The sequence below is a fragment of the Musca autumnalis genome, unplaced genomic scaffold (genome assembly GCF_047663935.1).
Source record: "Musca autumnalis isolate F117 unplaced genomic scaffold, ASM4766393v1 scaffold_3, whole genome shotgun sequence".
Taxonomy (NCBI): Eukaryota; Metazoa; Arthropoda; class Insecta; order Diptera; family Muscidae; genus Musca; species Musca autumnalis.
In genome coordinates, this window is record NW_027411866.1 from 178642635 (window position 1) to 178655677 (window position 13043).

Genomic DNA, 13043 nt, shown 5'->3' on the forward strand with positions numbered 1-13043 from the left:
CCTCATCCCGATAACATATCAGCGCAATGGCAAAGTATTGCCCACTCCATGCAAACAGCCGCAAAATCCATACTTCGATATCAGAGACCACCACCGAGGAATCCATGGTATGATCAGGAGTGTCGTGCTGCTACCGAAGAGAAAAATGCGGCATATAGGGCTACATTATAATCCGTAACAACGCGTAGCGCACGAGAGAGATATCGGGAGAAAAGGAGAGAGGAGAAAAGTCTTTTCCGCAGGAATAAGACGGAGGTGGAAAAGCGGGAGTGTGAAAAGATCGAGATGGACAGGAACCAAAATGAAGTCCGAAAATTCTACCAAAAGGTCAAGATCGTGTTGTTAGGGATATTGTGCTAACGACTAAAGCATATGATCAACGAGATAATTGGACCATACCAATGCGGCTTTAGACCTGGCAAGTCCACCATTGACCAGATATTTACCCTGCGGCAAAACCTGGAGACCACCCAAGAGATGCAGATCGACACATACCACCTTTTTGTCGATTATAAAGCAGCCTTCGACAGCCCGCTGCGTTCAAAGGTATTCAAAGCCATGTCTGAATTTGGTATCCCCGCAAAGTTCATCCGACTTTGTAAAATGACTTTAACTGACACCAGGTCCTCAGTTAAAATAGGAAAGAACCTCCCCGAAGAGTTTTGTACCAAAAGAGGTTTCAGACAAGGAGACAGCCTTTTCGAGGCAAACATCAATAAAGTGGCAAAATCTACACCAATAGCATCATGTTACTTGCTTATGCTAATGATATAGACATCATGGGACGATCAGTAAAAGAAGTAACTGATACCTTTATGAAGGTCGAAGGAGAATCTGCTAAAGTGGGTCTGGAGGTAAACGGTGAGAAGACCATGTTAATGGTGTCGACGCGCAATACGTCCATTGAGCTCGGACCAACTGTGGAAGTTGGTTCCTATAATTTTGAGGTAGTAAAAGACTTCGCCTACCTCGGCACCTCCGTAAACACAACAAACGACATCAGTTGTGAAATAAAAAGAAGAATTGTATTGGCCAACAGATGCTACTTTGGTTTAAGTAAGCAGCTTAAAAACAAAGACACATCTCGTCAAACAACAAGTAAAAAAGTATCAGTCGGCTTTGCCGACAGAGATATACCATCAGCCTGTGTATTTTGAAACAAAAAAACGTATGTATTTAGGGGGTTTTAAAAAATTTGGGCGATTGAGTCCATATTGAAACCATATCTAAGTCTGGTACAATTTTCACGATGTGCAGAGTATGGACCAAATCGATTACTACCTTCAAGAGTTATCGTGCGCACAAATTTTCCGAATATTTTCGAACTTTTGTGTGGGAGCTACCGGAAGGAGTGGACCGATATAGCGCATCTTCGAACTTAAACTAAGTATGGGCAAAATATTACGAAAGCCAAAATTTGAACCGAATCGGTTCATCCCTTCGAGAGTAATCGTGCGCTCCAGCCAGCCAGACAGACAGACAGACGGACGGACATTGCTCAATCGACTCCAAATTGTCTGAAGCACATTTCGTCCAAACATACTTGGGGTCTAAAACCATTATTTCGATGAGGCACATTTTGCCCGTATGAAAGTGTATATGAGGAAAAGTCAAAATTTTTTAGTTTCCATGAAGCCAAGGTTTGCACTATTATAATACGCGAACTATTGTAGTTTGCCAGTAACTATGACTATTGCTGGATTAATTTAGATGTTTTTGTACAAAGCTCAAAAATTTAGCAAAAAAATTTAATTTACGTGGTAGTTACGACCGCGTAAAGGAAAAACCATAGGTAAAAACACGTTGAATCTAAACAGGGTTTTTACATTCCTATTCGATTTCTGATTAAACCATTCAAATGACGGACATCTGTCCAAAGTAAAAGTTGGAGAATACAAAATGAAGATTACACTTCTAATGTATCACTTTCCAAAATTTCCACTGCATCCACCTTTTATGGATGCTGACATTTTGAAGCCGGATTTCAGGTGTTTTTTGTATTTTTTATGTAACTGGGACGCGCATTCGGATATTTCGAAAAACCAATTATAGGACTAAAGAACTCGCGATTTCGCATAATCTGATATGTATATTAAGTATGTAGCCCACACAGCAGCAGAGTAATCTACTGCCAAAGGCCAAAATTTAGTGCGATATTTTTTCTAAAAAACCTATTTTTTGGGTACAGTATTTACAATATCGTTTTGAGTGTGCTGGTACCCCGCGATATTTTAGTTTCTCGACGATCCGGATCATATGAATCACAGATCGTAAAAATCCATCTACTAGAACGGCGGAAATGGCTACTGCAAAAATTGAAAATTTGCAAAAAATGTTTTTCAAAATATCGCAGACTAACTCGCGTTTTATGTGGATCGTTTCCATTTCAATGAAGAAAGTGAATTATCACTCGCGTTTGTGCGAAAACAGCGGTTTGAAAAATTTAGTGGCATGGGAGCTGTATCCGATTTATCCAAAAAATACTGTGTGATGCTACATCCACGGTTCTTGATGGATTTTATTGAAATATGTTTAGATCGATGTATTTTCTCATGGTTGATAGTGAAATCGGATGCGCATAAAAAGTGTATGCACTTTGTGCAAAATATAAGCGTAATACAGTTTGTTGCACACTAAACTGCAGACGATGCTACATCTTAGCGGCCAAAGTAAATCCTGGCAAATGTGTACAAATTAAAAGAGAAGAATTCGCTGTATTGGTAAACCGCATGCGCATCAAGTGATTTTGAGGATTTCGCGATTTACACGCATTTCAAAATGAACATTACCCGATACAATTTTATTTCAAGATTATACCCCACTTAAAGGAACCCAACATTTATTTGAAAGATATCCATATCTTCTGCTAGATGTTAGCGTGTTTTCGAGAAGTGATTAGAATAAAAAAATGTGATTTATTGCGTGGAATTTAACTAAAATAGAAGAAAAACTCCGACCTATTTTTCTTACATTTTGTTCAACTAACTCACAAAATAAATTTTAATAAATATTTTCTCTTACAAAAATTGTATAAATTTCCTCAATATATTTTTTGTTTTTTGCTATAATATGCAAACCGCTAAACGGATTTGTATAGTTTTGGTTTCATTTGAATCTTCGCGATGTTTAGATTACGTACATATTTTTTTTATATATTTTTCAGATGCATAAACAGCTAGAATTTTATTAGAATAAGTTGTAAACTACCAATTGTTTTGAATGCTTTCCTAATTTCCGCGAAAATTTACAACTTTTTCACTAAAGTTATGGGACCTCAGTAACCATATAGTATGTAGGGAGCCCCTAATTAAGAGAGTTTCTCAATATAATGATTAGAGTCTTTTAAAGATTTTTTTCTTTTTATCAGAATTGAAACCGCCATAACTTTTGCGCGCAACAACCAAATTTAGTATCTCGAACAGATTTAAGAATGGGATTTTTTCTCCAATGTATGTACCAAAAATCATTCATGTAGCTTAAAAAAAAATTTTTAATTTTTTTCTTATGGAAAACTAAAAAATTTTGTCTTTTCTTCATATACCCTTTCTAGCCTAAAGGCTGAGGGTATAAATATAACGCTCTACAAAACACTGATACTACCCGTGCTGATGTATGGCTCCGAAGCCTGGGTACTTACGCAAGCAGACATGGCTGTGCTTGGTATGTTTGAGAGAACAATTCTTCGAAAGATCTATGGACCAATCTGCGTTGACGGTGAATATCGACGTCGCGTGAACCACGAGCTGTATCTGCTATACAACGACATGAATATAGTTAAACGTATCGAGATGCAGCGATTGCGTTGGCTAGGCCATATCATATGAATGAGCGAAGATGAACCCGCTAAAAAGGCGTATAAATACGGAACGCTTGGCGGTGCACGCAGAATTGGCAGGCCAAGGAATAGATGGCGCAAACAAGTGGATGAAGAGATGAAAATGCGCGGTATTTGAGAGTGCGAAGCAACAAATAGAGAGAAATGGAGATCTTTTCTTAGTTCGGCTTATGAAACAAGCATTAAACATTTTTAGGAGCAACTATAGACCACAATAAACGTGGATTTTTTAAAGATTTTCTGCAGCAGCCGTAGGTCATCATAAACGTGGATTTTTTAAAGCAAACATAGACCACAATAAACGCGGATTTTTTAAAGATTTACTGAAGCGACCATAGACCACAATAAACTTGTATTTTTTAAGATTTCCTAAAGTAAGCATAGACCACAAAAATGTGTATTTTTTTAAAGATTTTCTAAGACAACAATAGACCGAAATAGACGTGGATTTTTAAATTTAAGCCAAATTACAAAAGTTCATACATTTCTTTAATTCACAATGAAGTAACAAAATATTCCTCTATCCGTATTCACAGTGACCCCACAATACTATCTGAAAAACTAAAATTTCTTTCCACTTCTTTCTTTCTTTTTTTTGACAATTGTTTTATGACATTTTTGCTTTATAAAATGTTCTACATTCCCCTAACCAAATTACATGTGGCCCATTACGTCGAAGTACCAGTAGATTTGCGTACAGACCATTTAACATAAATTCTTTGGTTGGAGTTTGACCAACTACGAAAAATAAAACCTAAACTGAATGTGAATGACATTTTAAAAATTGAAATAAATGAATATTTATGGCCAACCAACAAAAAAAATAATAATGGGAAAATTTAAAACTCTGCTATTAAAAATATGTATGGGCACTTGAGAATATATTTATGCATTTTTTTTTTACTCTGAGTGTTGGCTCCATTATTACCGAATGCCAAAATGGGCGGAGGTCAAATGTAATTATTACAGTTATAAATTGTGGTTTTAAATCAAATCATAAAGCTGCGGGTAAATGTGTTAAATGTGATGATTGCTGGTGGTGAGCACAACAGCAAGAAACCCAGAAAAATACTTGTGTAAAATCCTATTTAGATGTTTTGTTTTTTATCTCCGCTTGCCACAAATCTCCATAATCCCCTCGCTGTTATGACTCTCTGGAGTTCCATAAAAATCACTGAAATTACTTTCAAATCAGGCCAACATTTTGTGTTAAATATGCGTAATATTGTGAAGGGAGAAGAAAATCGCATAACTCACTATTTAAAAAAAATGTTATTTGAAATAAACGAGCAAAAGATAAGCAAGAATTGCAAAGCAAATCTAAAATGTTATTTAGCTTCAATTCGTATTATTTTCCCATATCTTACACACCCTCCTCATCGGGCAATTTACATAAATTTCAAATATTCCATATATGATTGTGAATGTCAGTTGTTATAGTGGCAGCTTGTCACCGTAATGCTTGTCTGGGGAGTAATAAGCAATTTGACTGTTGAGATTTTTTTGTATCTTCGTTTGACGATGTTGGCGGTATTCTGTTGTTACTTTAGTTTTTTCTTCTTCTTCTTTTGTTTTTTTTCTCATTCACCCAAAATTGCTTGAAATCATCATTTATTATTATGTCTTGATAATGTCTGCACAAATTGTCTTGATGTTGATGACGATGATGTCTATATTGGGTATGATTACATGACATATTAAGTTGATTTAGATGTCTTGTATGATTTTTGTAATGGCACGGGGAAAATAATTGAAAAACGTTGTAGTTGTTTTTTTTTCTTACGGAATTTAAATTTTTTGAGAGGCCACCCAGTGAATGAATTTTAGGTCATACATATTTGATAAATGCATACATTTCTAAAACATCTTAAATTGAATAGGTGGGACCATATCTCACATCAAGAACCGTTTGTTGATTCTTATAGTGATATTTAATTAATTCTCTTTCGAGTAGAGCTTTTAGACCTAAGAGATACATTGAAAAATTAGGAGTCCCACGCATCCAACCACTACGCTACGTTTCACGGGTGGTTAAGCCGATCTTCAGGCGTATTAGGATGTTGTTATTGTGGCAGACGAAGGCACTCTGTAAGGCATTTTATCCAAAAATGAGTTACACAATTCCACAACATACCAAAAGGGACAAGGGAGATTTCTTTCACCTCACCTACCTACCCACAAAACAAAAATAGCTTTGTAAGATCACGTAAAAAGACACGCGGTCCTCTCCGAACAGTACCGTACCAAACAAATTTTCAGATAAGTATGAACTTTTCAACACTCTACTTGAAATAGAAATCCTTTTGACGGTCTACGTATTCTGACAAATGTTGATTGTCTGCTGCATACTTTCAGGCAACTATATAAATTCACATCAGTTAAAAATAACTAACTTCTAATAGTAGCTTTAGTTGAGTGAAACGTAAGGCAAACTTTCCCAAAATTACAAAAGGTTTAATGTTTAAATGAACTACCATTAATGAACCACCACCGAATGATTGACGGAAATGTCAATTCTACCATCGAATTTAAAATAAGAAATGCCTGAGAGTTTCATTAAAACGCTGGTACAAGTTCGCGGTCTGGCAGTAACTAATAAATGTTTCTCAGTTAAAATCAAAGGAACCTCAGCTAAAGCCTTTTGGACTAAACGAAGTCATTCCATTGGAATTTTTTCGTATTAATCAAATTTTGATGTTTAAACCATACAATAAAAATAAATAAAATGTTTAACTTACGTTTCTAATGATGCATTATAAGAGCTTTCATATTTACCTGTAAAGGAATAAAAGAAAATATTATTTAAAGTAACAGAAAAAATACTTCATTATTTATACTTAAATATTTAAAACTTATTAATTTCAAATATTATTTTTTCAGAAAACAGATTTTTATACGAAAATTCTTATTTATTTATCTGATGACATTTTTTCTGTTTTAAATACTAATCTCAAATATCCGTAACTGATTTTATTTTTTATCAACTTCAAAATTTTTCGTTGTTGAACGAAAATGTGTAATGAAAATTTTTATAATGTAAAAAATGTGTCAAATAAAATAATTTATAAAGAAAATATTTTAGTTTCAAATCTAGGTGCAATTGGAACAGATAATATTGCTTGGCATTAATACGACATTTTTCAATTTTTCAGCGATTAATACGTAAAAATGTCTGTTTAAATCGTATGTAAAACCGAATTGATATGAGCAATAGAATTAGAGTTGGGCAATTGAACGACCTAATTCACTGTCCTAGTTCAAAAACCTCTGAATAATGTCATACAAACTAACGTGTGATATTACGTATACGCATTTTGTTTATAGCAACGACCGGTGTCCATTAGGGTTATGACTTTTTGACGTTATTTCTCAAATATGATTTCCTGTAGCGAGAATGAAGGAAATTTTGCCTATTAATGCCAAAAATAACGTTCATTAAATTTAATTATTAAAAAAGGTCACGCACAAACCATTTTGAAAAATACGATACTCATGAAGCAACTTTAAATGGAAGGTGCTTACACCTGCGAAGTTTTTGCGGATTCTGAAACTACAATGTTCATAGATGAGAAAAAAAATCGCTATTCAAGTCGGCATTTTTAGAGTTTTTTTAGGTGTTCCCGATTTTGCTTGGAAACCGCAAGTTCTATCGAAATGAGACAAAAGAAAATGTTGTAGGTATGAAATTTTTTTACAAGATTGACCTTTATGATTATTTCGTAGGTTTTACCGTTATTGAGATATAGAAGTTCAAATTGGGAAAATGCATTGACTGTATCGCTACCTTAATTTTTTTTCGTGCTTTCGCAAATGATTAAGTATTTGCACGCGAGTAATGTTTTTGGTGGTTTATTCAATTATTAAATCCTTTTGATATTCGTTCTTTAATCTTTTATTGAAAATTCAATATATTTTGAATTCAAATTGAAATTGATTTTTATTGTACAACTTATTTATTCAAAGGGAAATATGAAAGTGACAAAATAATATTGTTTGAAAAATATGTTTAACAGGAAATGAAAATTATGAAATAACAGTAAATTCAAATGTGTCGACAGGGAAATTGTACAAAGTGGTATTAAAATTACAATAGTGATGAGAACAAAATCTATAAGTTTATCAATATAATAAAAATGTATGTTAACAAACAATAAACAGAAAATTAAGAGATTGAAGGGAAGAGGGAATGATATTTAGCTATAAAAAATATTAAGATAATAAATCATATTGATATATGTATTTGTAATGATAATACTATCATTACTTCTCCCCCATTAAACAATCATGTAATGTTGTTGTTTTTAGGATTACAATATTAAATTGAATTTGAAAATGCCTATCAAGTTACAGCTTTTAGAATAGAGTAAACAACAGTAAATATCAATAATATGTAGATGAGATGAGAACAAGAATTATTTACAAAAAGTAATGGTATATATAGATTACAATGATTAGTACAATGAAATATGATTAGAATGAATGATATTGATTTCTTATAACAAGTTATGATGATTTTAGGATTAAAATAATGATAAGCATCTTAAACGATAACATAGTAAGTTACAATTTTTTCTAGTCTTAATGTGTATGTGTATATATACTGATGATACAAACGAATACATACATCACAAAGATTGAATTTCTCTAACATAATTTAAACATTGTCTATTGAACATTCTGAGGTGTGTTTAATAATCCACTAAATTTGGCTTCACGTTTTATGTTACTATTATGGATATCTCGTAAATCACAAAGTCTAAATTTTGGCTCTTCCTTATGTCTAACAGATTTATAATTTTTGATAAATCCTATATCTCTATGTTCAGTGTAATTTTCTCTATTTAAATTCTTTTTTTGAATGTTATTTTTTTTATTTTTTAAAATTCTATCATATATTTTCTGTTTATTGCAATTTCCAGATTCAACTACAAAAGGCTTCTCCTTAATTACGGAATGGTAGCTGTTATTATATTGTTCGATTGCTCTACTCATTTTATCTTTAATACCTAATGAGTTTTCTTCTATATACAATACTCTAATTTTTTCCGAAAGAGTGTTGTGCAATCGTTCTATATCTGCATTACCTGTATGTGTATTTGGTTTCACTAAATGCAACTCTATTCCTTCTTCTTTAAAATACTCTTTTATGTTTATACTTTTAAATTCGTTGTCTGTTATTATTTTTTTAAAATATCCTTTCTGTGATTTATATAATCGTATTTTCTCAAGTATTGTCTGATTGTTTCGGTCCTCTAAATAGTATGCAGTGGCAAATTTGGAAAATCGATCGATAAATGTTAAGAAGTTTGATTTCGAGTTAGTGTAAATATCCATATGAATAATTTGCCCTGTATCAGTCGGTGTCTCAGTTAATTTAAATTTATCTTTTATGGGCTTACGGTCAAACTTTGATCTGTTACAAGTGTCGCAATTATTTATATATTTTTGTATAAATGTTTTTAAATTAGGATAATAAACTTTCCTTTTTAAACCTTCATAGTTCTCTGTAATGCCAGCATGTCCAGTTTCATGTCGGTGATAATGACTTATTTGTTGATATGTTTCTTCTTCTGAATTTAAATCTCTTGCGAAGTACGAACATCTAACAAACTTAACAGCTATATTCCCTTGAAATAACTCTTTTAATTTTTCTTGAAGAATATTATATTTGTGATCATTTAATTCAGTATATATGCCTATTTTCCCCTTATCTATATTTTCCTTCAGAATTTTATCAAGATTATTCTCTAAGTCTGTAGACGATATGAAAATTCTTGTATTTCCATGTATGTGTTCTAAATCTTTCGTTTTGTTGTCTGTTAAAATAATTTGATGCTTAAATCTATTAACCACTGTGTCCAATATACCTATATAATCTTTATCACCTTCTACTTGTGAATGAACTGTGGCTAATTCAGCATCGTTATTATTATATAATGAACTGCTGTCGTCATCAATATGGTTTATCTCACCAGTATCATTGTTTATCCTGCTTAGGAAGTCAGCTACATTGTTATCTTTGCCCTTAATATAATTCACATTTATATTGAATTCACTGAGTTTCAGCATCCATCTAAAAAGTCGAGGATTTAAATCTCTACTTTGTGCCTTAACAAACAACCATCTTAAGGGTTGGTGATCAGAAAGGACTTCAAACTTAACTCCATATAAGTAGGGGCGAAAGTATTTTGTGGCCCAAACAATTGCCAAAAGCTCTTTTTCTGTAGCTGAATAATGTTTTTCATGCTGATTCAAAGTTCTGCTGGCATAACATATTGGGTGTCCATTTTGTTGTAAAACAGCGCCAATTGCGTCATTGCTTGCATCTGTAGATAATTGAAATGGTTTCTCAAAGTCCGGGTACTTAAGCACCGGTGCTTGAGTAAGAATATGTTTCAATTTCTCAAATGCATTTATATAATTCGGGTCATTTACATTTAGTCGTATTCTTTTTCTTAAATATCTAATCATAGGAAATGCGACTTTAGAAAAATCTTTTATAAATTTTCTGTAAAATCCTGCCATACTTAAGAAAGATTTTATACCTTTTACAGTTTGAGGAATATTGAGTTTTAAAATCGCTTCAATTTTCGAAGGATTCGGCTTGATTCCTTCAGTAGTTAATAAATGTCCTAAATACATTGTCTCTTTGGCAAAAAATGTGCATTTATTTATTTGTATTTTTAAATTTACTTCTCTTAGTCTTTGGAAAATTGAATTTATATTTGAAATGTGTTTCTGAAAGCTTGTAGAAAATATGAGTATATCATCTAAGTATACGACACATATTTTATTTATGAACTCTCGCAGAACACTATTAATTAGTCGCTGGAATGTTGCCGGTGCGTTTTTTAGTCCAAAAGGCATTCGGATAAATTCGTAATGCCCATATGGTGTAGAGAAGGCAGTTTTGCATCGGTCTTGAGGCTTGACTAAAATTTGGTGGAAACCCTTCGCCAAATCAATTGTGGAGAAATATTGGGCTCTTCCTAATTTATCTAAGATATTATCTATGTTAGGTATTGGGAATTTATCATCTATAGTAATTTCGTTTAATTTACGATAATCCACCACCAAACGAAATTTTTTCTCCCCGGAAAAGTCCTCTTTTTTGGGTACTATCCACAATGGACATATCATCTATCTGATTGGAAATTTCCTTTTCATAGATATGTGGATAGCGATACATTTTAGTATAAATAGGTTTATCATTCATTGTTTTTATTTCATGTTGTACAACATTTGTATTTCCTAATATTTGACCTTCAGTATATATTAAATCACTGAAAGTGTCTAAGAGAGTTTTTAAAGCGGATGTTTCCTCTTCATTTAATTTCGAAAACAGATGTACCAATACTTTTTCATCAATATCGAGATGTTCTAGTTGATATATTTCTTGAGATTCATATGGACAATATTTAAAAAATGGTATGATCTTCCCATTTATAGTCAATGTTTCATTTCCTAAGTCTATTTTCGCTCCTAATGGTTGTAAAATATTTTGACCTAATATAGCGTCAAAGTATTTGTCACCGAAATCAGTTAATTTCCACGACATAGTGGCATCTTCTCCAAATTCTAGGGGTAAATCTGTTACAATCTCATACAAAATATCTGTTTTACTATTTAATGATGAAAAATATATTTTTTCTTTTAAGGGTTTTCTTTCATATTCTAACAATTTCTTTTCATTCAACAATGAAGTTGTAGACCCAGTATCAATCAATGTTTTGATTCTATTTTTACCTATTGTGAGATTTATTATTGGAAGTGCCTTTTTGAGGCAGTTAAATGAAAATTTAAATGATTATCTCCCTCCTCTGGATAGTCGACCATTGCATCCAGGTGGTCGATCTCCATTTCATTGGGAACGGACTGTCTATATCTGCTACTATTATTACTATAGTATTGAGAATTATTCTGGTTGTTAAAATTTTGTGTTTGATTGCTAAAATTATTATTATAATTATTTGGAATATTTTGAGGATTTGTTCGAAATATCCGAGTTTGTGCATTGTGATGCTGATTGCTATTACTATAATTTATATAACTCCTATTAGAAAAATTTGGATTTGTTGATCTATTTTGATTTCGGTTACTATAATTTAAATTTAATCTTGGGATTATAGCGTTGTTACTGCGGCTGTGATCATTATGACTGAAGTTCTGCGGTATATTTTGAGTATGTTGTGTCCTACTTTTAAAATTTGTATAGTTTAATGGTTTTTTAAAATTATTTCTAATAAGACCTTGTTGTTCGAGTAAATTGTACGCATCTCTTAATTTCGATACGTTTCTATTTATGACAACGGAAGCCAAATTTCAATCTATGTTATTAATAAAAGTTCTTAAAATTATCTTCTCCGCATTATCTGGACTAAATTCTATAGGCTTCTCAGGGTCGTATTCATATTTCTCATTAATCTTACATAATATTGATAATAAATGTGTATAATAGTTTACGATACCATTATTTGCTGCTCCAAACGCTTCTTGGTAAAGCTGGTGGTACGATTCTTTTATGCCAAAATTCTGAATTAATATTTTCTTGGTTTCGTTCCAAACGGGATTGGGCCCCAATGATCTCAACACATGGAGAGCCTCTCCTTGGATTTTATTTAAAATAATACGATTGAATATGTAGCTGCTTGCTTCAACATTCGTTTCTACCAAGGAAAGCACCGTATCAACTTCCCTAATAAACGATGTCAGTGCATAACTGCTATCACCTCTGAATTCATTAATTCTTTGAGCATCCTTAAGTACATCATTTATCGAAAGGACGAGAGAAGGTTGGGCATTGATATTGTTATGTGGATTGTTTGATGATGTCATCTTGATATATTTATTTCCCTTTTCCTCTAAAATTTGAAAATATATAGTTTTGTTTCTTGCTAAATGTATTCTTTTTTGCTCCTGAATTGTTAGATTTGATTGGTTAGTATCCTAGTATATGAATTTTTCCCTCCAAAATTGATATTAGAAAAACTGAAAATAGATAGATTTGTAATTGTATTCTCAAAAGCTTAAGCTTTTTAAATTAAAGATACGTTCCTTTAGCTTCAGCTTCTTGATATAAAGGTCCTTTTTCTCGACTGCGCCAGTAATGTTTTTGGTGGTTTATTCAATTATTAAATCCTTTTGATATTCGTTCTTTAATCTTTTATTGAAAATTCAATATATTTTGAATTCAAATTGAAATTGATTT

The 13043-nt window shown here is 32.4% G+C and overlaps 1 protein-coding gene across 6 annotated transcripts in view; it reads right to left on the minus strand.

Annotated features, from left to right (window-relative positions):
• mgl (low-density lipoprotein receptor-related protein megalin) overlaps positions 1-13043 on the minus strand; it is a 579665-nt gene that overhangs the window by 467328 nt on the left and 99294 nt on the right. For 2 of the 6 annotated variants that reach the window (XM_073975917.1, XM_073975914.1), the window contains exon 2: positions 6574-6610. The exons of the other annotated variants lie outside the window; for them this stretch is intronic. The gene's annotated coding sequence lies outside the window, so the exon portion shown is untranslated. The remainder of the gene's footprint in view (positions 1-6573; positions 6611-13043) is intronic. 6 annotated transcript variants of the gene reach the window in all.